Here is a 22,397-nt window from a genome sequence, read left to right as displayed (position 1 = left end):
CCATAGCAGTACATTGAGTGGCACAAGGCCAAATGGCTTTGTGTGTTATTTTTTTAGTTAAATCAAATTAAAAAGACACCAGCAAAGTGTCTGTGGCTGTTAAAACATGGCCATGGTGGTAGGAAGAAGAAGGGAGACGAGTCATTTAATAAGTTGTGCTGTCAATTGCTCACTTTTTAATTTAGTGAACGATGAAAAGTACTAAGTGAAGAGCCCTGGAGAGAGGTGTCCTTCACTTATCTAAAGGACAGATTGGACAGAAGCAGCAGCAGCGTGAGCTCTGCCATCACTCTGTGGCAGCAGGCTTGCAAGTCTACCTCTGGTGGATTAAAAGCGTCCGTTTGCAAGATCCCATTCAAACTTTTGTCACTCGGCATGAGCTGCCATTAACTGAGGCTTAGTAAGGACCATAAATTGCCTTGGGGGCATCTGTCAAATTGGAAGGCAAATGGAAGCTACCACTTATGAAAATCACCGGATAGATTTTTACTGATGACTTGAGATTCCAACAGTTTCCTGGGACCAAACTCAGCCTCTGCGTAAGTGAGGTGGTGCTGTTTCTTTGGTTCACATCACAGGGAAAAGGCATCAGTGATGTGTTGTACACTAAAAGACCCTTATTAACAGTTTTCTAACTTTTTGAGCCAATCCACAACCCCTTTTTTAAAAATTCAGCTTATATATAACACAGTGTGCAATCCTGGCCACACAGGGTGGTTACTTTGGCTGGGATTGCCATGACTGCACTTTGGCTGCAGAGATGAACTGGCCTCCTCTGAGCTCTCACTTCTGTTTTAGTTTAGAATGACCTTTTTATGAGTAAATGGGTCCTGATCTCTTGCTCTGTTTAATAGCCTATTTGCTACAGGCAGGAGTCTATTTCCAGGAATGGGCTAGTGGATCTCAGGTGGGCTGTATATTGGCCTTTAAGGAATGAACCCCTTGCACTGCAAGGAAAATGTTAAATTTTCATAGAATCTTCTTTTTTTTGTTTGCTTTGTGTAGACAGCTGCTGTTGTGTCCCTTACCCAAGGCCCATTAGCTACCCAGCAGCTTCTGATTCAGACAGCCAGGCTAAAAATGTAGAAAACCATGTAAGAAGATGCTCATTAATCCTTATTTCCTTCCTCCCATAGGCATTTTCCTTACATGCCCAGCCTTTCTCACACGCCAGACTCCCAGTGCAACAGGAGGCTTCCATTTGCTTTAGTCTTTACAAGCCCAAGCAGTTTATTTGTGGAGCTTGCTGTGCTGCTTATTCTCTGATGTGGAGCAGGGCATACCTGAATCTTGTCTACTACTACTACTAAGTCTAGAGAAGGGGGAGGAACCTTTTTGTTTTTCCCCTTCTCCATAGAAAACACTGCCTCCCTTGAAAACAGAACATGAAGGTTAACAAAGTACTTTCTCCCTGTGGTTTGAGCCTGGGACAATTCCCGGAGTGGCACTGTGTCCTTTACATGTGCTCGTGTGTCTACGTTGGCTTGCAGTTAGCACAGGGATACATCAATATTCCTGATGACAATAAATACAGCTATTAGGATGAGTCGAGAGCTTATCTTAATTGGGTAACAGATGAGCAGGCGTATGTTGCTGTTGAATCCATCAGCATTAACTGGGCAGAGGTAAGTTTGATCAATACTGACACTTGAGTGCATGGGTAGCCACTGGAAAATATTAATTTACAATCATGACCGGCACCTCTCATTAACCAGAAATGTGTTAACCCTAATTGGTTCAACAGGGCCCTGCTGCAACGCACTGTGCTGCTTACAGCCTTTCTTGCAGGGCCTCAGACAGTATCCTCTGTATGGGAACTTGATGGTGCTCAAGTTTGTGCTTTGGGTGGCCGGGCTGGCAGCTGAGCTGCAGCATCCATCAGGCCAGGAAGGTATGCAATGCACACCCACCTGGGTATGCAGCCCATATGGCTGGGTAGACATGGAGATCTACGTATTTGTCTGTTCATGCCTTATGGCCAGCTTGAATAGAAATTAGGCTGAGTAGGAGCAACACTGATTTATACCATCTGCAAGTCTGCACCACAAATCCATGAGCATTTATACCCTCTGTGCCTGTGCATGCACTGGGGGGTTGCGTGCAGATGTGGGCTGAGGACACTTGTGGTAACATTAGGTTGCCCTCAGAACTGTCAGGGTAAACAACACTGTAAACAACACTGCTTTTAATGGGAAAACTGTGTGTATATATGTATATATCTGTGTGTATGGAATACTTATGAGGGTGTGTGAAAAATGTTTCTTGTGCTGTAATGCCAGCAATGACAATTTGTTTTCTTCACCTCAACAAAATCCTCACAACCATCCATTCAAAGCAGTCGTCTTTGGCATGTGCCATAAATATGCATAGTGTATATACAAATATGAGCTGTAAGAGTTGAAATCATCTTGTAATTAAGCTCTATGCCTGACAGTAAGAAAAGCTGAATTTGCTGTTAGACCTTCAGTATCTGTGGAGATAAGACTGCTGTCCACATCTACCAAGGAAAGAATGAGAAATGATGGGATTAAATTGTAACCTAGATCCTCTTGCTCCATATTAGGAATAACTTTCTAGCAGTAAGAATATTTATGCAGTAAAATAGATTGCCTGAGAAAGTTATTGAATTTCTTCTTTGGAATAAAAAAAATGAAAATCAGAGTTTGACAAATATCTGTTGGAACTAGTTAAAGGAAGAAAAAAAAACCAAAAAAAAGACAGTATGTGTTTTGGAAAGCTTTTAATTTTTGTTTTCTGGTGCCTTTAGAAGCATAGATGAGTCTCTGCTTCTTCAGCTGAACATGGCTGGATGTCAGCACTAACTATGCTTACAGTAACATAATCTGTAAACTCATCTGACCTTAATCCCTGTCCTCTACTTTAATGGTCAAGTTTAAATAATGGCACTTGCCAATCATCATAATTTGACTGCTCCCCTTTGATATTCTGGGACCTCCAATGAAAGACACCAGGCAGAAGGAAGCAGTTTCTTAGTCAAATGATTTTCAACATCAAGAAAGATTTTTCTCTTCAAAACTTTTTTCTACTTGTGGTTTCTCAGCTCCTTAATCTTTCTTTCCTGTTTTAATGGTGAAGGGTGTTATGAAGTTTTTAATAAAAATTCCATCCAAATGTATTAGCAGATGAAAATATTTGATTCTTACCCTGTTACCTCGATCACAATTACCCAGTCCCATCCAAGTCCACAGCACTCTTTTGGTCTTATTAGTTCTCCAATTAACCCAGCAATTTCTTTTTGGCACTCAGATGTCTGTATCATAATTGATTTCCAAACCACCTAGTCTTTAAAAGAAAAAAGCTGTTACTTCTGTATGGTTCCAGAGGACAGTCAACTGTTCTCTTCTCCCTTTTGTGTAGCAAAAACTTAATACTACCTTGTGAAGTTAAAAGATGATTTTGTCTTCCTATTTCGTCAGAGGGTTCTATGAGGGGATGCCTGAAACCCAGGGAATATGAAGAAGAGCAACAGCAACCTGTGAAGAAACACATTCCAGTAGCTGACCGTTTGCATGTATGAATAATTCCAGTGAGGATGTCTGAAAGATTTATTATTTGGCAAAAAGAAAAGGAACAACTGTTGGCTTGTTTGAATGCTTCCACAGTGAATGAGTATGGCATATGGAGATTCAGAAACAAGGTCAGGCTCTCTTATATCTAACTCTTGCTTACCTGTAGCCTGGATACTTGGTATTTATAATATTTGTACCACTGCTGTTTCTTGGAGCATCTTTCACAGAAGCTCAATGGGGAATTTTTCCAACAGTTGTGTATTGAAGACTTTCAGTTTGTGAAATCACAAGAATGTTCTGGTGGGTTTTTTTTAATGTAACTTTTTTGGAAGGAGTTTTTGATCTCACCTGAGAATTTTTGATGGAAAAGACCAGCTGGACCTGAAAACCAAACAGCAAGGCCCAAGGGTTTAACCAAGGAAGCTGGAAGTCACATAGAAGCCCTTACTACAGCCCTGTTTCTAGAAGCCAAGACTTTTCTCAGATTTTTTGGAGGTATTTTGTATTTTTTTTTCACTAGTTGAAGTACTTTCTTAGTCTTGCCTAAGGGGTGTTGTGGGGGAGGGGGGGCTATTACGCTTTGTATTAGCTGTCAGTAGTTGTCAAGTGAGGAGGAGATTGGCTGTGTAGGCCTGCTGGAGCACTCACCTGGGATTTGGGAGGTGGCAAATACAGGAACAAGGACTTTCCCAATCCAGCCAAATGCCTACCTATTTGTTAAACTTGAACAATTTTCTCTTGTTTTGGAAAACCAACTTTGACAGGTTTTGGGTTTTTTTTCCCCTCCAGAGGGCAATGACTCATTGTCTGGCTGACTCAGAATCTCGTCAGTCTCACACATGCCTGCTGGGGAATTTATGCTGAGGCATCTTCCCTGGTTGGCCCTTGTGGCTGTGGAAGTGAAGAGTTCCCTAGAATGTGTAAAGGCCATAAATGTCGCTGAGGTCATCTGATCAGCTTCACTCTGTTAGCACCCTACTGAGCATATCTGGATACTTTGGGCTGTTCAAAGTGGTTTTGGTAGAGAGTATTTGTACGTGAGAGAACAACAATGGGAGATGTGTGATGATGTAGACCATCTGTAGCTTTCTGGTGTATGTTCTCACAAAATTACGTTCTTATAGATGGAAATAATCTGTGACAAGGGGCCATCCATGTCCTTTCAGGGGAACTCCAGAGGTGCTTAAAGGTCTGGGAGTGCTGCATTAATTCTTTTTGGTGTGTCAATGGGGCCACTCTCATGATGCCTGAAGGATACTCTAAGTCAAGCAAGAGAATTTCACCCTAGAGGTGTTGGCAGAAAGAGCAAGAAGGATATCTATGCAGTCACAGTGGCTTTGTTCTGAGCCTGCTCTGCCTCCAGCTGTATTATGTGTGCTGGGTAATGAAAACTTTTGGCAACATGAGAAAATAGTATGGAAATAGCATTTTCTGGCCTGCTGCTCTTTTTTCAGAGCAACATTTACTTCAGAGACAGTTGAAACAGACAAGCCATTGGTATTGGGGATAGTGAAAGGAAATGTGATAAAGTCTCATGCAAACAAGTGTTGGCAGTCGATGGAATTGTACTTCCTTTTTCCAAGGGCTGGATCTGGCATTGTGTCTTACAATCCTTAAGAGATTTATTACCTCTTTTACTTAATCCTGTGGCACAAGATTTATGGCCAAAAGTGCCCAGAAACAGCACTTCTCTCACTCTTTTACCAGCGCTCTATCTACCCAACACAAAAATGTCCACTAAGTCAGGAATTCTCATATAGTGGGCATCTGTCAGGTGAGGGAGCTCAGCTCTCTCCATGCTGGAAGTATAAGGTTCAAAGGGAGGCCCTGTGCCCACACAAGGAACCCAATAAATGGCTCCCCAAAGGAAATCTCAACTGAGAGGAACACCAGCTTCTCAAAGGCAGACCAAGTCATTGCAAGGGTGTTTACACCTTCTTCTCACACAGAAGGGCCATGGCTGGCAGACCTCAGGAGTGAGGGGACTTGCCTTTCTGGCAGTTCTGATATGCTCATGAGCTGCTGACCTGAAAGGAATTATGAGAGCTGTTCTTCCAATGGCTACACAGTGGATTGAAAGTTCTTGTCCAGTGAACACCATGCCTCTTTTTTTAGTCTTCACCCCAGTTCACCTCTACAAAGGCTCAGGATTTTAATTCAGAGATGCCCTATAACTGACATTTCTGTATTTTACAATGTTTTTGTTAGTGATAGTGCCACAGAGTTATGGGCATTTTTATTGATCGCTCCAGAAGTCCTTGTACACGCCAGCCTTTTCAAAACACAGAAAACTCATCTCTGTGATTCCCAGTCTTCTGTTTAAGCCAAAAACTGCCTTAACATGTAATTCCAGGGCTCTAATGTGATTGACCTCATCTGTCTCATATCTCCTCTGGGACTCCAGGTGCTTCCATAAAGCTGTTTATTCACATATGTGACCATTTCTCCAAGCCAAGGAGTTAAGTCATTCTGCCTAAACCTCATGGGGGAGATATGGGATCTGGGTTGTTGGGTTTGGACCAGTTTAGGTAGCTGCAGGTTACTGTTAAATGAGAGGGCAGGAGCCTGGGCAGGAAAAGGACAGTGGAGTAGTTCTTCAACTCATGATGGAGTGTAGACTCTGCCTGATTTGGGTTTTCTGAGCTGCTGCACTCTTCAGTCCACCTGAGTTGATGGCTGCCTTGCCACTCACAATGTGGCTTAAGTGAGTGGAATTTTATTTCCTGAGTGTACAATAAAAAGCGCAAAGGTTACTGTATCTGTTAAATCACAGGAAAAAGGAAGAGGGTCGGGTAGGGAGGGATGGAGAAAGAAACTTCCAATGCACACAGTTCATCTCCAGAGTGACAGAGAATAGGGAAAGGGTCATAGAGGGTTTCAAAGCAATTTATGGCCTCTACTTCATCATTACTGATATTTTCAGAGCACAGTAACAAATGCAACCATTCCAAACCCATTGCTTCCCTCTTGTTGATTTTTTTGTTGTTTTTATTTTTAATTTTTTTTGAATGTTGGCTTCATCACTTTTTTTCATCTGCCTCTTATGCGAGATTTTCCCCCACTGTATTATTTTTTTGTCACTGGATTGCTGGAGACCCCCTGGACGCTATACAAGATGACAGTTCCTGAGCAGTCAAGAAGAAGAACAGTTAAAGAGAATGACAGAAGCACAAAAAAAGGAGGGAAGAGAAGCCCTCCAGAGCTTTAATTTCCCTTCCTTTATTTTGTCTGCTTGCAGGGGCAATATAAAGAGGAGAAAAATGACAACAGACTGCTTCACTTCTAATGACATCAAATGGTTTGAATCTGACATTGATGGGGAACTTGGAGAAATCACCATCAATTCCTCAATTCTTTTCTCACTGCCCTCGCTCTGGAGGAAGCTATCACCCAGGCATGGTGCAGCAAATTCTTCACCTCTATCTGTAGTCCTGGAATATTGTCTGACATGCACAAGAAAAATATAAGGTCAGTTAACATTCCTGCTATATTGAAGAACTAGCATAAAAGTTCAAGTTTTTTGAGGTTTCATTCTCCACATGACCTCCAGCAAACTTACCCTGTTGGACAGATTCAGTGTTTTTCAAGGTCAGCTAAAGCACTGCCTACTCTGAAGAAGTTGGCATAAATGCAATTACATCAGTACAGAGCACGTTGTCCTACTGTAGAAAGGGCCTCGCTGTCCTTTCAAGAACGAATCCTGCATATAGATCTTTCTAAAAGGAAAACAATGAATATAGCAAATATAGACTTTACAGACATAACATGTTTTCTTCTTAATGGACCAACCTTTGATGGTGTTGAAGAAACTAGAATTTTTTTTTTCTCAAGACTTCCACTGCTAGAAAATGTTTTCCAAATGACATATAATTTTCCCCCAGAAGCATTTTCTGCTGACAAGTGATCTAGTCATGCTGAAGTTCAGGAAAACAAAGATGCTTATTGAGAAATTTAGACACAATTAAAAGCTGACGTGAAAGGAAATTCACTGTTCTGCCTTGAATGTCCTGACTCACCAGAGGTGTAGAATCTCTCTATTACCAGCATTGTATGGAAGATCTTAATTGTTTCTTTTGCAGGGGTGATAAGGGAGGATTCAGAATGGGAAGCTGTAGGATCTCTGGATGCTATTTAGAAAAAAAAAAAATTAAACTTGCTTCCCCCAGAATTTACTTTCCAAATGGGAGATGGAGCCAAAGAGTGGACTTACTTGGAGTCTGCTGTCTCTTGCAGTGGTTGATCAGAAGTTGCTCTTCTCCTTCACCTGCTTATATCTTACTACTACACAATTGGGATTCAGATCCATTCAGATCCCACAGGTGGGATTCAGAACATTTAAAAGTGGCTGGTGCCTGGACTGACAAGAGAGAGCAGGCTTTAAGTGACTACATTTTTTTCTAGTCCTCTGATTCACAAATCATAAATGCACTTTAATTCAGACAACATGAACCAGGGGATGATGAAAACACCTTACCATTGTTATTCTTTTGTAGGCAGGGCAGCACTGGCAGGGAAACAGTTTTCAATAGTACTGATAATTGGAATTTAAGGATCAAGAGGTTGGAGAGTGTTCTTTCAATAATCCTAACAATTGTTGTTGACTGACTATGGTGAAAGCAACATGATGAACTATAACTACAGTCCCTGGAAAGTCTTCTTGTGTACCTCTTATGCAGTCCTCATCTTGCACCTCATTGTCAGCTCCTCTTGGCTTAGAGAAGAATCACTGAGGATTGCATTTGTCCAAGAGAGTCTATTTTTTGCTTCCATTCAAATTGTTTGATGTTCCCTTGCACCTTTTCTCAGTAACAACAGAACTGCATACCATACTCCTAAATGCACTGACAACCACAGCTTCAGATGAAGTTTTCTTTATGTGCCTGCTCATTCATAACGGTCAACTTGAATAACAATATCAAAATATTTTCAGATTATCTATTTGATTGGAGCAACTAGAGAGAATGATATGCCAGACATTACTCCACAAGGGAAAGCCAATGTGTGTTCTGCTTTACTTTACTGATCCCTGACTTTGTGCCTTTTGAAACTATTATGCCTAGCTTAAGCTCAGTGATACTTCAGTAAATATCCTTGCTCTACAGAGTATGTCATGAGAGTGGACACTCATGCATCTATCTCATCTAAATGGCTCTCACACTAATTCTGTATTTTTAGGAAAATTTTCTGTTGTAGACCACATATAATGGCAACCTGAACCCATCTAATACAACTGTACCATTGCTACTTTGCTCCCCTATGTCATTATGACTTCTATTTTCCTCACAGCCTAATGTAGAATATTCTGGGCCAACAAATCAATAAAGGATTTGGTTGACAGTAGTTTTAGCCCAGTATCTGTAATGTCAATGCCTGGTTTTCCATCCACTCATTATAACCTTAGCACACCCTATCCTGTTCATAATAATCGCACAGTATCTCCAAGTTCTGTAGCTGATGCAAAAGGATGACAAGGGATCTCTTCAGTGCAGGAATATAACCCAGCTCTTGGCTGCCTAGAGGCACTCTGGGCTTTGCTCTCTTCCTCTGTGGCAATTTTGATATTAGAGTGACTGAGTGAGTACCTTCTTCCAATCTCTGTGATCTGTGTGTGTACAAAGAAGATGATCTTCTGCAATTTAGTTTATCTCCTGCTAGAGCAGACTATATGCCAGGTAACTACCTTTCACAATGCCATCCAATCAGTCGTGTTGACACTCTGGTGTCACCTTTGTGACAGCTACTTCATAGAGATAACAGAATGCTGGTAGCCAATTAGATTTTGCTGATAGTGATACCACAGAGTCTGTCCAAGGGGGAGACTGTGCACACCCACAGCTTGACAATAATAATATAATAGAAATGGCAAAGCCCAGAGAGACTAATGTAGTGACCTATTATAGGTCGATGCATATGCACAACTTTAGTGCAAGGTAGTGGCATACAGGGGACTAGGCAGTCTTTGAGGGTCTCATTTCAAGCCATTCATACCAGCAAACTTTAAAAGTGTTAGCCTGGTCATAAATTATTTTCAGACTAAGAAGAATGAACTTCATGGCTGACATCCCTTCTCTCACACGAGACAGGGGAGCAGCCACTCTGTCCACGTTGCACTTGCCTGTGACAGAGAAGCAGGAGCTGCTCTGTGCCATGTCCCCAGACGGCAAGCAGGGAATTCTCCCTGGTGCGCCTCTCGTGAAGGCAGCAGGGAAATGCAAGAGGCTGCAAGCAGCACAATTCTGGCCACCGCAAGAGCCCTGTGTGCTGAGTCACCTCACACGTACTCAGGGAACAGCCAAGCGTGGCCGCTCAGACTGGGTGTTCTAAATCATTGTAACCTTTTGCAATGTTTTAAGTTTGCTACTTTAAAAAAGAATAAATCTATTTCGTTTCTACTTCTGAATTTCTTCTTTATACTCCAGTGCGCTCTTCGCAGAAGCAAGAACTATAGACATATACTCTGGGGAGATGGGTTATTTCTCTAGAATGAAATGAAAAATATTCCCCATGGTTTTTCTGGAATAGGGATGCAAAAATGTTGGTCCTCTGCCTCTGTTATTCTCTTGTATCCTTTTCTCTACAAAAGTGGAATCCACCCTTTCTTGCAATTAATCTTCATGATTCCAATGGTAGGTGAAGGTATTTCCAGTTATTTGTTCTTGGCTTGAGGAAGTCTGGAATTAACTGTCCAAATCTGTCTAGAAAAGCTTTTCTAAAGCTTTTCTAAAACCTCTGTTAAGCACTTTATATCCAACAACCGACATGGAAAATCTTTCATATGCTTCCTCATGTGCATATCCACCTTCCTTGCAATCTTCGTTGCTCCTGCATGCACAGTTGCCACGTGTGGAGTTGCACGTGAGAGTATGGGTGGTATAGGTGGTTGTGCTCCTCCTCCCCAACTCACCCAGGGAAGGTTTTTATCCTGGCTTTTGAAATCACACCAAAGCTCATTTGTCTTCATCAGCCCTGGCAGATAAATCATATTCACAGTAGTGCAGCTGCACTCATGGCTGACAATGGGGTATATTTTTCATAGTGTGGTAAAGGCAAGAGTCCTCCTGCTTCCCTGCAAATTGAGTAGTGTGTCTGTTTCAAATGATGAGATGAGCAAATAGGCACGGTGATCTGGGGCATGAGCTAGATGGAGCTGCTGTTCATGCTCAAGGTAGCCTGTGCCATGCCTCTTAGCTGCCTGAAAGACTTGTGACTCCAAGCTGCTTACTTACAGAGCCCTACCCTGCATTTTACTTCTCCTGTGTGATATTTTCAAATTTTCATGTTAAAATTAATGCTTTCTCTCTACTGATGGAGAAAGTATCATTTCTGGTTTTCTGTGCAGCATTTGAAGACTGATTATTTTTCAGACAAGGATGAGTATTTTTCCCTGTTTTCTCTTAGGGGCTGGATTGACTCAGGACACATGCTCATGGGACCAAGAAATCATGGCTCAGCACAGAGATTGGGTTATGGTTATCCTGCAGTCACACAGTGGCAGCTTTAACATCCCATTTTCTTCATCCTCCCCTGAACATTCTTTGTGTTTTGCAGGACATGTGCATGTCAAAGAGAGAGCTGAGTAAAAAGAGGTGCTCTGGGTTCAAGTTCATCTCAGGGAACTTCAATGAAAAGTATGTTTTAGAGCTGTAACCTCACAAACAGGTGAGAGGTTTCCAGAGTCCCATTAAACAAGTAGGGAGGATGGTGAACTTGAGCTGTGCTCTGCTCCATCCTGGCAGAAGCTGCACTGCCTCTCAGCTACCCCTGACCTGTTCCATACCTGTGTTCCCCATACAAAGCCCTTCCATACAGGATAAAGCTGGCAGGCACACAGCAGTCTCATGCAGGGCTGTTTGCAACACTAGAGGCATGTGAGCTCAAATATACCCCAAAAAGGAACCTATGCTTTTCCAGGCATAATAAATGCAAGAAGGGGTGAAATGCCGTGGGCAAATGGCTCAGACTACTACTCTGTTCTCAGACATAAGGTACTGGGACCAACACAAGGGGGTAGCTGTGTGAAATCCTGCTTAAAATATAAAGACAGAATGCAGATTATAGTGCTGAGTGCTCTGAGGCACTACTGCTCTGTTATTTCCAACATTGTGTGTTTAGGGAAATTGAAGGAAGACTGAGATTCAGTCTGTTCTCAGTCAGTAAGGGGAAGAAAGATGCAGAAATAGTCAGTCCCAAAGTGGCCCAGAACAAGGGGGTCATGGAGAGAATCGAGAAGGGAGAGAAGCTACTCTTCCCCCAAATTGGGGGTGAAGGGTAGCTGAGCAACAGAAACCTGTCAAGATAGTAACTAATAACAATTAATAATTTATTGTACATCAAATAGCTCTTTTCCTCCTGGTTTCCAAAAGCTCTTTACAGACTATATATAGCGACTGCATTACAGTGTGGTGTGCACTTTTCAGCAGCATGGTTTAGGAAAAGCCCTGCTGCTGAGGCACAGTGGAGCCCCATCAGCCCAGAGGAACACTGGGAAAAGATTTTCACCCTCAATCCTACTTGCTTTGCTGTTTAAAAGAAAAGAATAAAAAGAAGTGCACTGGAGCAATCATTTGATGAGTATAAAGAAGGCAGAGCATTGTATGGGTGTTATTTCTTCCTGCCTACAAAGACAGGCTGTCCCAATAAATTCAATTGCATAGACATTGAGAGAAGGAGGACGGGGGTTGAAGGAAACAAATGCACTTTAGAAAGCCTATGATAATGACTTAAAATTGCTTTTCTTCATAATTGCAATTTTAAGAGCTGACATCTAGTGATAAGCCAAGTGCTAGATGTTGATGGCTCACAGAACACGGGGTCTTAAACACTGGCTGTTACACTAATTCTTATCTATCCTTGGACTTGTTCAATTCAGAAAGAGCATGATGTTGCTTCTGAGGCAGTTGGGGGAAGGTGAGTTAGGAGCAGCACATGTAAACACCCAGGAGGAGCAGGTCTGCTGATAGACACACTGTCATGCATTGTCCAGTTTTCTCTCTGCATCTGAATTTGTTCATCTCTGCCCCAAAGGGCTGCCTTCACTTCCCTGAGGGAACACACAGAGCAGGCATCTGAAGGGTAGAGCCCAGCACCACAGGACAGGAGGTACAGAAGCATATGTCCTCCCTGGAGGGCTGCAGGCAGTGTAATGCTTGTAAAAAAAAGCAATTAAAAGAGCTGAACAAACAAATGATAAATAATGTAGTAGGAGTTGGTGTAATGAACCTCCTTAGGAAAACTGGTCCTTAGGCCAGCCCCAAGTTCCCTGAACCTGAGCAGGAGAAACCCCACCCCTTACAACCACCCAGTGCATAAAGTCACTTTGGAGGAGCAATTAGGGAAGAAGCTGCTTACTCCATTGCTCTTCAATCATGTGCTGCTAAGTTTAGGGGGTGATGGGAAACCCCAGTGGATTGACTGAGGCTGCTTTTTGTAAGTGAAAGCTTACTTATGTAAATGTGTTTAAGAGGTGCCTTTCAGTGAAACTGTTTGCTACGTTTCCTGAAAAGAGCTAATGGAAAACCTCTCTTTAAAGATGATGCAGTTAGGTCTGTGTTATGGATTTCACCTGTGGATGCCTGAAACTCAGGTGACCAGCTACAGAGATTATCTCTTCAGGTTATGGCCCTGTTAGATACAAATGCTGAACTGTCAGGAGACTTCCCATTTCCTGCTTGTTTCATTAGGCTTTGATAGACACATAGTGCTTTGAGTGCATTTTGGATTGTAGTTCTTGCCAAAGTCAGTTGGAATTATGAGATCATGGGATTTTCTTGTTTTTTTCCCTTTCCTGCCTAGATTTTCCTATGCTTAGATTTGTAATTATGAAGCTCTCCATTCCTATGAAGAGACTTATTTTGTCATGGATCTTGCAGTTACTATTAGCAATAAATGATCCTCACAGCTTTGTGCCAAGGGGATTGAGAATGAAAGAGATTCATGAAAAAAGTGGCCTGGCTTGAAAACCTCACCTAAACTCCTGTTCAGTTTGTGCTTGGAAGAAGGGCAAGCAAATATTGTCTTCAGGCTGCAATCCTTGTATACTGCTCTTGCAGCAGCCTTGAGGTTTTGGTAAGAGGGCATGGATTTCCCCATGTCCTGGAGAATAATGAAGAAAACTGGAGTAGTTCATTTCTCCTGCCAGACTGTGTGCCTCAGGGAAGGACAGGAAAAGAGCACTGAGTATTGGAAGGGAGGCTCTGGGAGGCTGCAGTCAGGTGAAGTAGCCGTGTCTGTGTGATCCAAATAGAGAAAAGAATGGCACAAGACCAAGTAATTCCCAAAACAGAAGTGTCCTCTGCCTTGTTGAACTGGGCAGTCCAATTTGGGCACTGACATTTGATTATTTCATGGTGCTGACACCTCCCCCCAAAATACCGACTTTTTCTAACATCATGATGATGATGATGTCAGGGGGATATGCAGCTTAAGGTGGTTTTCTCTGTATTTGCACCATCCCTCATGATCCCACTGTGGGGCTGAACCCTGTTTCTGGGTGAGGTTATCCCCCAGGATGCAGCACCCCTTTGGCTGAGGTCCTCTACGCCACTTGCATCCCTTCTCACTCAGCTGTAACCTGCAAGACCCCCACTGACACATCTTGCGGCACCTCTGCTGTCCGCTCCAGCACTTTCCTGGATAAGGGAGCATATTTCAGCCCTTCCCCTCCAATGGAGTAGAGAGTACTCAAAGGGTGGAGAGGGAGGAAATAGAAGCAGACAAGGAGAAGGATCTTTCAGTGGGGCAGGTAGTGGAAAAAGTAATACTGCACTCATAGAGAAGATGCTGTAACACTGCAGTAGCCCCTGTTGGATTTCTCATCTGACCTCTAGACTCCTTGGTGAGCAGGACCAAATCTAGCTGTATCTGCTTCTTATGTTCACCTCCTTACCTTGTTCTGGTTCTCTTGTCCAACTATTTCCATTTCTCTCTTCTGACTGTTTATTAATCTCTTGGCTTTCCTTCAGTCTCAGCTTCTTCCATGCCAATTCACAGACCCAATATCCCGGCACACACTTCATCCAAGCTGAGCTTCTTCCCCAGCTCTAGATTCAGAACCTTTTCTTGTAACTATTCCATGTAAGGGCCCTTAGAACTTATCTGTGTGTTTTGCCACCTACTGATCCATTGTGCCTTATCAATTGAGACACTCCTGCTGCTGGTTATTTGGCATACAGGTGTCCCTGCTCTTTACTGAAGAAACCAGAGCTGTGTGTCTCTCAGGAACTCAGGGAGAACAGCAGTGTTTCTACAGAGCAGTCTCAGTGCAGACAAAACCTTCAAAGTATATTCCCACTAGATCTAACATAATTCTTGAGGTGCAGCATGTGGACTTTAACTTCACAGTTTTCTGTCATGGTAAATTTATCTGTATTTTTCTTGGCTGTATTGATGGCATATCTCTGGCGTGAAGCCCATGGTCCTGCCAAATGTCATGCTCTTGCTGCCCATTTGAGACCATAGAGCCTCCCTCGAAGTGGAAAGGTACCAACTTTCCTTCTGTTTCTTTACAGTGTCTCAAACAGTAGCTGAGCTTTTGCAGAGGGGAACAAAATTGAAGGGGATGGGGGTAACCCAATGCAATAACTCCAGTGTTCAGTGCAATATTTCACTCTCATAAATCAAGTCTTGAAAGTTTCTAAGGAACTAAAGCAATGATGCATCAGACACTATACAGGAACAGGCCTACCTGTAACACATATTTTTAATCTAGGCTTTGTTCTGAGCATATGCTTTTGCAAGAGATTGTTATGGGACACCAACGGTACTAGAACGGTTTGGCATAGACCTGGCCCATTGTCTTCCTTACAGCAGAAGCTTGTCTTTTTTCAGTGGTAGGGAGGTGAGATAGTGAGAGGGAAAATTTAGGGGAACAGGGATTGCTGGGTGGAAAATGTTCATTCAGAGATTCTTGCATTGTTCAGGCCTCATCTTTGCTTTGAATCCATGACTTTTTTTCTCAAGTCTCTGGAGAGACTCTGTTTCTGCCTCCCCCACGTCCCTGCTGTTTTCTGTAGCACAGCCTGCAAAGGCCTGTAAGCAGCATGTGAGGATGGCTCAGTGCCCACACTTGTTGCATGGACTGGCCCCTTCTCCTTCATCCCCATCCTGGTGGCCACACCATGTGCTCTTCCCAGAGCTCTGTAGATTTTGCACATTCCTTTTACATAGCCCTGGGCAGGGAGCTGGTAGGATGGGCTGGAGGAGATGGTGACAGCAGGAAAGAAGGAGGAAATGGGGAAGGAGGGAGGAAACAGGGGCCTGGAGAGAGAAGATCATTACCTCTGATCTATTATGAATTCTTCTGGGAGACAGCCAGTAGACTGGAAAGTGAATGATAGCCAAACCAGATGAGGAATTGTTCTGCATCCCTGATGTATTTTATTCTCGACAGGCATTTAGTTTCTTTAACTATCAAACTAACTATTTCTCATGTATATATTACATAAGCTGTGAAAGATAAGACATACACACCATCAATCAACTCTCCTGTCAGAATTTCTTTACCTATTCTCTTTTTTTTTTAAATTTTACTCAAAACAGGGGTATTGTTATGGAAAGTTGATCAAAATGTAACTGAAGGACTGTTTAATCACTTCACAAATTAGAATTAAAAAAAGAACAAGCTGTGGCATTGTTTTGAAGCTGTGTATAAAAAATAATGGAGCACTGGTATATGGTGTTGTTTCTATTAGTTGAAAGAACTCCTTCCATATAAAACATATTTGTCTGGGCTCCTTAGAAATCTAGCACTGGGAATATGAGTTCTTCAGGATTACAGTAACTGCTAATTCACCAAGAAACCTTCTTCACCTTTGAGCAGAGAATTACTTTCTTTCATTTTTCACACTGATCAGCATAGGACATTTGTACCCACAGAAAGAATAGAATCACAGAATCAGTCAGTCAGGCTGGGAGAGACATTTAAGATCATTGAGTCCAGGAAGACACACTGCTGTTATTTGTCTGGGCCCACTGGCTGGATTGTGTAGAGAAAGGGAAACGTGCATGAGCACAGAGAGAAGCTTTCAAAACATCCTGTCAGTTCCACATATTCCCAAATCTGTGTTCTCTCTGCCCATACCAGCCTGACCCAGCCTCCACACAGAGTGTGGCAGAGTCCTTGGTGTGATCTTGACTCTCCTACAAAGCAATCCAAGGAAAGTAATGGTCAGAGCCCTTTTTATTAATGTCACTATCTTTCCAGCACATAGATTAAAGAGAAAAATGAAAAAAAGGCAACAAGACTCATGGATAACCCTGTAATTTCTAAATGCATTTGCTACTCAATACATGTGCCCGTGAGACTTTATGCAATACATTGTTGTTCTCCATAACCCCTTAAAGGAACTGTAATTGCAGATTATTTGAGATTCAATATGGAGCTTCTAATGTGGTGAGAAGGAACAATGTGGCCCCATTCAATTTTTGGATCTTAATTTCAGAGTTACTGAGTATCTAGTGTACCATCTAAAACCAGAAAGAGTGATGACACTCTGAGAACCAGGATGGCTTGTATTTTTTCTTTTCTGATTTCACCTTAAATTAACCAGACATTTTTTTCTGTGCTTCTTAACTCAGCCTTTTATTATGTTTGATAGAGTGAAAGAATGTTTTTTTCCTCCCCTTGTATCTTGCACAATGGGGAACATAATGCTTTTGCTTTGAAGTCTTTGCTGCTATCCTGCCTACAAAGTCAGGCCTATCTTTTGGTTTCCAGTTTAATTAAATGTGCCTATATGGAACAAGAAAGCTGTCATGAAGAGCCTGAAATGGCCTCTTCCTCTTATGATAGGACACAGCCTCTGACTACTTTGGAGTAAGTTCACCTTGTACCAGCACATGCTGGATTTTGTAGCATGCCTGGCTTGTTTTATGTGCAGAGAGCAGTAAGAGAAATTGTGGTTATTCTCTGGGCTAAGGTTCTTTGTTGTCAATCTGAAGTGACTGGCTTGATACAGCAATTCTTTGTCTTTCTGCCTACACCAGAAGAACTAGCTGACCTCAACCAATCTTAGATGAAGGTGCTTTCTTCAGCCAAGTCTTGCAAGTTATAGTTGAGCATACTTGGGTTACTCTGAGCTGGGTGTTTCTTGAAATTATACTAGAGCTGTAGAAACGGAAGTCCTCTATGTAACACAATGTTGTAATGCTTTTTTTACCCATGTAGTTTAGAGCACCTCTGTGTGCTTCTAGTAATTCTCAGTGGAGTGTTTTTTGTGGCCATTTGCTGCACAGTATCCCTGTGGCATAAAAAATGCTTATAACCAGAAAGTACACTGGATTTTAAACAGATTTGTGGTAAAAGCTATTTGGTGTTTAATCCTGGCAGAATTGCTTGTATCACCAGAAGCAGTTGGGTCTATCCCATTCAATATTGCATTATGCAGGTGGAGTGGCACAAGAAATCACCCAATCTCCAATTGGCAGGGAGTTGCTGGAGGATATCTGTTTGAATGATGCTTGTCAATAGACCTACATTGGAATTAATTTAAGCCCATAGTTTATTTATTAGGATTTAATATTCTTAATAACTTCTATTGATTGCTGAACCTTAGTTTTCATCTCCTTATAATTAGAAATGTGCCAAATCATCCGCATCCAGAGTTGCACCTTTAGTGCTCCATGTGAGGATACCTAAATTGGCCTTCAGCCATTGATTTAATCCCAGTCGCTTGAGGATGAGTATCACATAATCCCTCTTAAAGAAATTCTAACAACATTTTGGGAACTACTACTTGGATCCAATGCATAACCAGCTCTCATCAATGCTCAGTAGGCCTGCACACTGAAAGAAAGGTTTAACATTGCTAGAGTAATTACCTTTGCCCCAAGAATCATGGCTAATTTAGAAGTGACTCTTTACAGCTTTCCATTGCTAATTGTGTATTTGTTGGCATAGACTGAATACTCTTACTTCTCTTATTTAGGGTAAACTGTCCCACATGTGCCATTGCTGGCAGGAAAATCAGTCATCAGTATTACAAAAGCTAATAAGTCTGTGATATTATGCCGATAGAATGCTGACAAGGACCTCATTCCCAAAATGTTTTCTGTTGTCATAAGGTATCTTGCTTTAGAAGTCAGAAGATAGCAGCTGGACCAAACTGATTTATGCATTATGAGCATGAGGTCTCATGTATAGAGGTCTTATTTGGTTACTCCAGCTTCAGTGTTTCCCAGGCAGTAAGGCCATAGTGACATTGCTCTTGAACAAAAAAGTCTTTGCTCCATAAAACAGCTGGATAACAGACAACGATTAATTGCTGTCAGTCACTACAAAAAAGGTAACAGTATCAGTCCTACATGTGTGACATCACAGGTAGTTTCTAACTTTAGTTTAAATTGAACTAGCATATTTTTCAGTTCCAATATATAGAAAGTCTTGCTATGTACACCTTGTAAATTGGAGATTTGGCAAACACATTGCAGGTTTTCAAGTGCTTGGCTTCTTCAGCTTAGGACATACCCTCAGATGTGCCTAGTTAGTATCATGAAGCTCCTTCTTAGGGTTAAAATTTGAATAGGCATCAGCATCTTTGAAAGAATGACTTGCTTATTTTGAAGCTGGATGCCAAGTTCCTCTGAAAATTTGGCTCACAGTGTCCTTGACATTGCCTCAGTCCAAATGAATACAGAGGGGAGGAGTTCCTTCATATTTCACAGAGTTTGCTACCCTATGCCCTTTGAACATCACTCTTATATTGACAGTGCTGCACAATTTCTCTTTTGTCTGTCTGCCACTATCGCCAGCCTATGTCTGATCAATTTGCATTTGCTTTGGAAATACTGAATAAAGGTCTTGAGTGGAGGCAATGGAGGCCTTGCATCTTCTTGTAAATTTTGAGGAACTTCTGGCTTGTCACTCTGTTCTCTGTTGACCTGCATCTTTGCCTTGTTTGTCCAGTTCTACAGCACATCTTTGCCAGAATTCATGTCAGCTGCCACAGTATAAAATCTATATAACAAAAAGAGCTTCTGTCACATAAGATGGACTCACAATGATTATCTTTTCAGTTCTTTTCCTTCCCTGTTTGCTATGATTCCTCTACAAATACAGCTGAAGAAACTTTGCCAAGCATTCGCTATATAGTTAGTATGCCATGACATCTCCCTGGTGCTGATCCCAGATGGATGGAATAGGAAATTTCCATAAAATTAAGCTTTTCTAATTGCCAAAATAGAGATCCATCCAAACTGCCAACTGGGAATGGTCCCTGGGCTACCCTGTGAGTTCCCACCATGTACCCTAGAACTATTTAGGAAACTGGAACTCCTTTGGGTTGGGCCCAAAGCATGCCAGGAGTTGCTCTAACAGTTGAAAAATGCAGGCTATGAGGTCCAGGTCCTGGAAAAGCTACTGACACTGTTATTTATTTAAACAGATGAAGCCGTAATGTTCACATACCTTTTGATGCTGTCCTTGTGTTTATAGGAGCTCTTCAAGCAGAATGAGGTCTCTCTTACAGTGATTTGCCTTATTGCTCATTAAGCATGGTCACTACTTAATGTATTACACTCGGATTCTCTGAAACATCTTTAGCTGCTCTTTCTGTTGGCACAGCAATACTGCCTGCTTTCTGAAAGGTCAGGGCTTTTCGGACAACAGTGTCATTTGGATTCTTTCTTATGTAACTCTTACACTAACTCGTCCTTTTAATGAATACTTAAATTTATTCAAAGATCATAAACCTTGGTGAGCATCTTCAGTTTGGGTACATAATGGCCAGAGTATTCAGTGGGATTTTGATCACAGTTATTAAATCAAAATCTCTCCATGTTAATGAACAGCTTAGGAGTGAGAAAGGCTCCCGTAGCATCACCAGAGTCTTAGCAATGCAGTCCTCTGCCTTTCACTTGTAATATAATCTGCAATATAACAGAGTTTGTTCTAGTGCAATAACTTTCCACTCTCTTCTTCTCTTTCATTACCTTCTGTCACGTGGCCATCATGGTAGTTACTGAAAAGACTGCTAATGACAAACAAAAGATGAGAAGAAAAAAAATCACTTATTTCCATGAATCACTGTTTTGTCTAATGGCTTTCTAACAAATACTTTTTTCATGTCTGACTCAAGATGTTAAGGAAATGAAAAATAGCGTTAATCACAGTAGGGGCTGTAGTTGGAAAATGAACCCCATTTATTGAAGAGCTCTCCTATAATTCTCCCGTAGAAGGGTACTACTATGCTCTCCAACCTGCACTGTGTGGATCCAAGTGAGCACTGGAGAAGGTTTTAAGAAAAGCTTGTATCACGAAGCTTAGGCTCACACTGTTAGGGTCCACACCTCCACTGCAAAACACGCAGGAAATTTTTAGGTGCCACAAACCCAAAAAGGTTGAAAACCACTTTTCCATAATTGATAGCAATTACCGAGTAGACAACCCCCAGAGGCACAATGGTTATCTCCTCAGATCTCATCTTCCTGGGTTTGGAACTAGAATTTAGATTTAGGCCCATCATGGTTTTCAACAGTATTGGCCCAATTAGTCTAATGAGAAATTTTATTGTTTGTTTTACTGTTGAATAGAAGGATTGAGTATATGGATTCTTTTTTTAATGGGGTAGGAAAGCTGGAAGGCTTTTTCTGATGGGATTTTTATAACCACCATGGAGATGAATGGTCAAGTGCCATGGAGCATTATGTTGATCATACACTGTTTCCAAGGAAACTCGGGATGGAGTTTCTAGAAGCCCTTCATGTAGAACAGCAAAGCTGCATCCCATCTCTGTCAGAAGTAGGATCCCAGGATAGGATGTGACTCAGCTGAAAAACTATGTGCATCACCTAAAAGCAGAGATGTAAGATAAATACCTAAGTGAAAAATATAATGTACTTGGTGCTTTGGGCCAAGCAGTGAAAAGCAAACTGATTTTTGTAGCCAAGCCTAGAAATAGTTAAGTTATCGTACTTAAATTTTCTGGAACAGAAATCTGAGAGATGCAGGTCACTTCAAAAGAATGGGGATTGACAGGAGAGTGCTGCCACCTGTACCAGGCAGTCAAAAATGCTCCTTCTCTGAGCTGGGCAAGCAGTCCCCTGGAGGGTGGTACCCAGCAGCACTGCCTGTGGATCCTGGCCAAGGGAATGAAAAGCTGATTTAGCTGTATATTTCACTGTGTGGGCCACTGAAGGACAGCATTTAGTATTGTTTAAAGGGAAGGCTGGGAAAAGGATAGGCAGGATGTTTGTTGGGGCTGATTTTTTATTATTTGAATAACACAAACACACCTGCACACACAAAAGTACTGTTCTAAGCAAAAAAAAAAAGTAACATTTTCTCAATTCTTTTCCCTTCCTTCACAAAATTAATGGCTTTACCAGAGGCTTCAACCAGAAATCTTTCAATCTGTCCTACAACATATTGGAATAGTTACCGCAGTACAACTTTTCTTAGTGTAGACACAGCAAAATCAGTAGAAAAGTACTTTATTTTGTGCAGGAACAAGGAATAAAATGTAATAACATAAGATAGGTTTAAACAGGCATTAGCATCTCAATAGAAAGATAGAGATGATCCATGCATAATTTTCTATAAATAAAACTGGTTTAGAGGATAGTTGCTTGAAGGTCAGAGATACTGGTTGGATTTTTTAATATTTTTTCAAAACAGCAAACTTCAGTCCAGAGGCCATCTTTTAGAATGTGCTAGTTCTAGCCTGTAAGCTTTGGGTGGCCAGTCCTTACTTGTAGCTGTTGGACAATAGCACTAAAAAGCTTAGCTTCTTGGCAAGAAATGAAAAAAAAATAATTCAGAAAATACTCTAGAACTGGTGGAAAAAGCAAAGGGTGGGGGCAACCAATTCTGAAACTCTGAAAGCCAAAATTGCTTGGAAGCATGGGGGAAGGACCCATTTTCTCCCTTCAACC

General features: G+C 41.7%; 2 long non-coding RNA genes across 3 annotated transcripts in view; one reads left to right on the top strand and one right to left on the bottom strand.

Moving 5' to 3' along the window:
• LOC135294646 (uncharacterized) overlaps positions 1-22,397 on the top strand; it is a 49,829-nt gene that overhangs the window by 13,581 nt on the left and 13,851 nt on the right. The window contains exon 2 of the long non-coding RNA XR_010356743.1: positions 6,769-6,998. This is a non-coding gene — a long non-coding RNA (uncharacterized LOC135294646). The remainder of the gene's footprint in view (positions 1-6,768; positions 6,999-22,397) is intronic.
• Positions 6,734-9,227, bottom strand: LOC135294645 (uncharacterized). Of its 2 annotated transcripts, XR_010356741.1 has the most exons (7): positions 9,113-9,227; positions 8,005-8,034; positions 7,741-7,887; positions 7,547-7,657; positions 7,320-7,444; positions 7,090-7,246; positions 6,734-6,973 (listed from the first exon to the last, which is right to left on the bottom strand). It is a non-coding gene; the product is annotated as an uncharacterized LOC135294645 (long non-coding RNA). The 2 variants fall into 2 exon arrangements; XR_010356742.1 differs by lacking the exon at positions 7,320-7,444.

The sequence above is a fragment of the Passer domesticus genome, chromosome 2 (genome assembly GCF_036417665.1).
Source record: "Passer domesticus isolate bPasDom1 chromosome 2, bPasDom1.hap1, whole genome shotgun sequence".
NCBI lineage: Eukaryota > Metazoa > Chordata > Aves > Passeriformes > Passeridae > Passer > Passer domesticus.
The sequence above is the reverse complement of the archived record's forward strand: the minus strand, read 5'-3'. Positions and strand labels throughout refer to the sequence as shown.